Genomic DNA, 6,312 nt, shown 5'->3' with positions numbered 1-6,312 from the left:
GGGGCCGGGCTGGGAGTGCATGTGGGTGAGAACCTTGGGCTATACCTGGGGGCTGGTGACCGCTGACTTCCTGCCACTACAGGGGCTGTGCAGGGTCCCTCCTGCATCCCTGGAGGACTTCTTGGGCTCTGGAGAAAGTCCCCTGGAGGTGGGAGGGTGAAGCCTGGCTGCACCCCCACAGGGTGACAGTTGGTTAATAGACAAGAGCATTCCAAGGATTTGGGGCCCTTCAGAGAACATGCCGTTTTCTCGTGTTGAGATGGAAACACTGCTCAGGGAAATCACCGCCCGCTGCAGAGCTGGCCAGGCTCACAGAAGGCTGGTGCGGAGAACATCTGCCTCTGGCAGTCAGGTTTTCTCGGGAGAGCCCAAAGAAGCAGGAATGGTGTGAAAAACCTTCCACAGTCCTACTATCAGAACAGGAGCGGTGGGAAAAGAGGGGGCAGCTATGCAAGCAGAATGTCCTTAAGAGAACGTGAGTGTCAGGAGGCAGGCTGGGCAGAGGTGAAGGGGCTGAGGCCTGGAGCAGACCAGGCCACACAGACCCACTCAGGGGACAGGCAAACTCCCTGCTGCGAGGGGCAGGGGCAAGGCCAAGCCCCGGGGAGCCCAGCACCCAGAACACTCTTGAGGGGTTGGCCATTCAACGCTGCTGACAGGGACGCTGAGAATCAGAAGCGTCCCATAAGCACAGCAGCGCTCTCAGGCAGTAGAACATCTGGGTGGATGCAAGGGGTGAAGATCAACATCAAATATCAAAAAGACTTTGGCATTTTGAGATACCACAGTTCCTGAGACAATCATTCGTGCCCTAAGGGAGTTGAAAATATATGGGTTCGGTCTCAAGGCAGGCTCAGCCCTACCAGAGGAGAGAGCCGGGTGGAGAGGGGAGCGGGCAGCAGAGTGGCCGATGGCGGCGTCTCTTGGGGGGAGCCCTGGGCGGTTTCCGCTGAGTCTGCTTATGACAAACCCGGAATCAAGTGCTTTTCTTTCTCCTGCCATCAGAGACTCCAAAAGACAAAAATCTGGAGGACTGTGCAAGAAAAAGTAAATGGTTCAGAAGGCAGAGAGAGTAAAAGGAGGGAAGGCACTAGAATCCAGCAAAAGAGGCTGGCCCTCTGTGTGTTGAAGAAAAGGGGTGAAGCCAAAGTCAGGAGCCAGCTTAGCGTCACTGCTAGGGGCTCTGGGGCCTCCCTGAAGCCACCACCCAACAGCAGCCCGAGGAGGTACGCAGTGGGGACAGATTCTTGCCCACTGGAAACATGCTGCAGACACCAATGACCCCCAAGGCCGGGGGCGTCCCGAACGGCGGCCGGCGAGTTCCTGAGAGCCAATAGGCCACAGCGGCTGCTCCCCGACTCTTAGTCCGGCAACCGGCTCCAGGCATGATGCGCCCGCACAGGGAGAGCTCAGACTTAAGACACCATGTCACTAGGCGGGGCTCAGCACTGGATGCCCCAAGGAAACGGAAATTATGAGATTTCAAATATACAAATATATTGTGTGGGGAAGTTGGGGTTCCTCTGGCCAGGATCCTCACTGAACTTAAACCACCTGATGATGTAACTGGCCTGTTGCTGGGCTGCCGCTTCCACACCTTTAGGCAATAAGTTATTGCTGCGCTATATGGAGAGCTCGGCCCGGTGCTCTGCGTGGAGGTGAGCTAGTGCTTGACCTGCCGCCGGGAGAACAAGCCGGGTAATAAACCCTTTCTCCCCAAAGAACGTTTTGCTGTCAATTTCTTTGGTCACATTGAATCCATAGCGAACTTGCCCGGGACTGAAACCCATTGGCAAGACATACTGGGAGAAAAAAGCTATCATAAATGAGACCAAATAACTGGGCCGACCCCAGAGCAAGTGATGGCTGCTGGCGAGAAGGCAGGAGAAGGCACAGGTGGGCTCAGAGAGAAGGAATGCAGTCGCTCCCTGCCACCCCCCAACATGGTTGAGTGGGCTAAAGTTGGCGTGGGGCTGTCCCCCTCTTCCCTGTCCGTGCTCCTTCCATCAGCTGCCAGCGCATTTCTGCGGGGGTCTTGTGGCAGCAGGAAGAGAGGCCTACATGGGACCAAGTGCTAGATTTTAGGGACATGCAACAGCCTGGAGGCTGCCCTAGGATTCCCCTGTGGTAGGCGGCGCTATGAGGCTTCATCCAATAACTGGATCTTACAGCACAGCCGTGACAAGCTGGTTAGCATGCTGAGATGTGGGGAAGGCCCCTGCTCCAGCAGTGCCCAGCCCTCCCATGGCTGCCAGGTGGGCGGGTGGGCATGGAGCCTTGGGGAGGAGGTTAATGCCGCTGGACTTCGACCACAGCTGGGCATTGTAAATGCTTTGGGCTGTAATCCTCTGACCTTAGGACTTCAGGTTTTATTTCTTTGAACTATAACCTAAAAGGGCAAGAGATTTAGTGTTTTGATTTGAGAAAATTCATGCCAAGAGAGAGCATTTCTATGTTGATTTTTTATTGGTGTACGTTTGTCATTTTATCTCTGCAGAACTTCTGAGCCAAATGTGGACTTTGAGGTTGCACCTAATTTAGGATGGGAAAGAGTAGGAAGAGATTTCCTAGTTCCGATCCAGTGTTTCCTTGGGGTTCAGTAACACCGGGTTCTGATCCACCCCAAGGCCTTGGTGGGGGAATCGAAACCACTCTCAGGGCCCCAAACAGGACAGTATGGAATGGCTCACGGCCTGGGCTCCCCCTCTCCAGGGAAGTCTTTCACTCCCCACCCTGCCCCACCGGCCACCCTGGTCCACAAGCAGCAGGGATACCCTTGACCCAAGTGAGAGTTTGGGAAAGCAGGCAGACAGGTTCAGTTCAGCTCTCTGGGTGCCATGGGGATGTCAGTGGCTCCTGGCCTTGCGGGTCCCCACAGTGCTTTGGTGCTGTGAGCTGATGCTTGAATAATCCCCAAGTCACACGTGGAGGAACTTGTCACCTACACTGCAGCAAAGGCTGAAGGAGGTGACCGTGTTAAAGTTGACAGCATGGCAAGAGGGATGGGGTCAAAGCAATTGATGGGGTCCAGATAGCTGCAGCTCCAAGGCCATTCCAGCTGGTGACACAACTGTCTCTAACAGATCCCAGCTAGGGCTCCTCCCTCAATGCAGGGGGCTTCCTTTGGAGCCAGAAGTGCTTTGATTTACATGGTTTCATTCATTAGGCCATCTTAGCTCTACTTAAGCAGGAAAGCTGCAATGACTTGCCCAAGATCACTCAGCTAGTGACAGATTCAGGTTTCAGATGCAGCTCTCTGGACTTAGAGCAGGACCAGGGAGAATGAGGGCAAACAGACTGGCAGCTGATCAAGCCAACCCGGCCCTCCTTGGAAAGGAGACAGGAGAACATGACAGCAGCAGGCCATGGCCCAAGCGGCTTGGCTCCAGCCCCTTCTTTCCCCAGTGGCTCCCAGACCATGAGGTTTGCATTTGAGGACCCCACACCTTTAAAAGCATTCTCAGTGCCTCACTAAGTCAGTGTAACAACCTTAGGAGGCAGGGCTATGATTGTTTTATAGACGACAGCTCAGAAATCTTCGGGAACTTAGTAACTTCCCTATTGGGATGTTCCCTGGCATTATCACCTGTAACATGCCCTACAGGTGAAGGGGCCTTTCACCGAATGTCAGAAGGTTCTATAAGGAAAAGACCCTAGGGAGTTGGGCTGAGACCCCAAGTAGCCTTAGCAAAGGATGAACAAAGATGAACAAGATAGGGTATGTGTGTCAGGGGTCAAACGCAAGAAGTGGGTAGGCTGTGAAGTCTATTAACAAGGGTTACTGAGAGGTCTTCTGACGCCCAAGTCTTACGGTCCTTCACACCCAGAAGCCCTGAAATGGGACCGCAGTGCTCAGGATAGACTTCTCCTGAAAGCAGGGTCTAGTTCTCCCCAGGGTGGGCCCCTTTGGTATTCTCTCCCTCACCACCCATTGGCATCCCTGCCTTGCATGGCACTGCCCATCTGTTCCTCTTTCCCCTCCTTAACCAGGACGTGAGTCTTCCAAAGGTAAGGGTAAGTCTCAGGCGGGTGAAGAGGGACCTTCAGGCACAAGAGCTGCGAGCAGACTTCCAACCACACGAGACAGCAACCTCTGAGGTCCCTTCCTGCTCCAGAACGGATTCAGATCAGAACTTGTTTCAGATAGGCTGACCGCCCCGTCTGATCCTCCTGTCCCTACCCTATCTTGTACATAAAAAAGGCAGACTTTCCAAAAATCAGCAGGGGCTCAATGATTTGTTTATAAGGCTGGGGAATGACGTCATAGACGGCTCTGCCGGGAGGCCGCCCGGTTCTCAGCTTCTTCCATCTCCCTTTTTCTAAGTCAGCCTTCTTCGCACACTCCTGTCCAACCCACTCCTCTCCTCCTGGGACCCGGCAGCCCCTTCCTGCCCGAACGGGGACCCCCCACTCAAGGCCCGCGGTGCGTGCTCCCCTCGCCCGGCGGGCACTGCCGGAGGCTCCGCCTCTTCACCCCCGCCCAGGATCGTAAACGGTCTCCAACGGCCTGGGGCCCCCAGCCCCGCCCTTCCCCGGCGCTCCCCGCGCTCCCCGCTCCGGGTCTCCCGCCCTCTCCCTCCAGCTCCGGCAGCCGCCCGGCAGCAACCGCAGCCCCGGCGCGCTCGGAGGCCTCGGGCGCGGGGGCCGCTGGGAGCACGCGGGCGTAACTGCCCCGCGCGCGCCGCACAGCCGGTAGCCGAGGCAACCCGCCCACTGACCCTCGCTCCTCCCAGCAGGCTCCGCGCGAGTGGGCGGAAGCAGGCCGGGGGCGGGGCCGGCGGGGCTTGGTTACCCGGCAGCCCCCGGGCCCCCCCCCCCCCGGGCCCCGTCCCCGCCCCTTGGGCCGGGTGTGCAAAGTGAGGTGTGCTGGAGACCCGGGGTCCGGTGTGCGGACCTTTTTGCTAGTATGGTGTTTCTAATTTGTTCTTAAGAATAATGTATCGGTACTTGTGGAACCCCCACTCGGGTCTGGCTTTAGTGAAGCCTCCATGGAGGGAACCACGCTTGGCAGTCTTTACAGTTGTGTGTTTACAGTTGAAGGAGTTCAGAACACTACTCCAAAATACGTCGCTTGAAAACAGCAAATGCAAGGAAAACACTCTGTCCTTTTTCTTAAAAGCATGAGATGAGATTCCCATGTGAAAGAAGTCCTTCCTATGATAAGGAAAATACTCAACACAGCCGTCAAGGTCAGTAAGCCGCTTTTTTCCTCCGGTTGGTAAAGTCAGCAGAGCACCCCCAGCCCCCTCCTCCCCTCCTCCGGGCCCCTCCTTTGCCCTGCGCGTGCCGAAATGCCACATATCAAAATAATATAAATTGCTCCCCTTGCTTGTGCTCAGGGCTCAGGCCTTGGGAGATGACTCCCCTCTGAGCCCGCCGGTGTAAAATAAACCTCAGCACCCCAAGACCTCCGAGTGCCGCTTCGTTCTTCCGTCAGTGATCCAGTTCAGGTTTTCCAGTATTTTCTGTAACACCTACACTGGAGAGAAAGTAACATTCTTAGAAAGGAGAAGACCAGAGAATTCTGTACAGATTTTGGTTAAAATGTCTTAACCTCCCTAAATAGCTTACTTTTCAACAGTCGTTTTTCTTTGTTCAACCTTCTTGAAAAGCATGTAAACTTTGCCATTTCTTCGTGTCTTCATTCCTTATGAAGTGTACCATGTCACGTAATGTATTAATTACATTTGTAAGTACAATAATTGCATGTATTAATCATTTGTATGCTTTTCTCCAGTTGATCTGACTTATGTCAATTTAATTCTCAGGCTCAGCTGGAAAAAAAACCTAAAAGGGTACTGGGAGAGAATAAATTTCTTTTGGTTAAGCCATAATTCGTTGTACTTTGTTACAGCAGCCCTAGGAGTCTAATACATTGTGTTTCCTGAATGTGAGAGTTCATGTCTTTCATTTATTTTCAAAATTCTCAGCCTCCATATTGAACAAAATAGAACTTCTAGAAATAAAAAACAATAGAACAAGGAAGGACAGCTAGAAATAAAATAAATCATAATAAAACTAGCTGAAGAGAGAATTAATGAACTAAAAGACAGATCTGATGAAGTTACCCAGAATGTAGCAGAGGGAAAAAATTAAAATCCTGAAAGAGAAGTTAAGAGACAGGAGCATATAAAAGGTCTTAACATATGCCTAATAAGTCCACCAGGAGAAAAAGTGCTGTCAACCTGGGACCACAGGAAGTTAATTTGTTACCTTGGGAGTTAATTGTTCCTTGTCACAGAAAGTTAATTCGTTCACATAGTATGCAATAAAACCCTAAACCCATGAGGGCAGGCTTGGTTACAGGGCCTC

The 6,312-nt window shown here is 53.1% G+C and overlaps 1 long non-coding RNA gene across 1 annotated transcript; it reads left to right on the top strand.

Moving 5' to 3' along the window:
* The first annotated feature begins 4,766 nt into the window (after positions 1 to 4,766).
* LOC140846372 (uncharacterized) lies at positions 4,767 to 5,834 on the top strand. The gene is made up of 2 exons (XR_012125411.1): positions 4,767 to 5,189; positions 5,340 to 5,834. It is a non-coding gene; the product is annotated as an uncharacterized lncRNA (long non-coding RNA).
* The last annotated feature ends 478 nt before the right edge of the window (positions 5,835 to 6,312 follow it).

This window comes from Manis javanica, chromosome 15 (assembly GCF_040802235.1).
Source record: "Manis javanica isolate MJ-LG chromosome 15, MJ_LKY, whole genome shotgun sequence".
NCBI classification, from domain to species: domain Eukaryota; kingdom Metazoa; phylum Chordata; class Mammalia; order Pholidota; family Manidae; genus Manis; species Manis javanica.
This window is presented reverse-complemented; position numbering and strand designations above follow the sequence as displayed.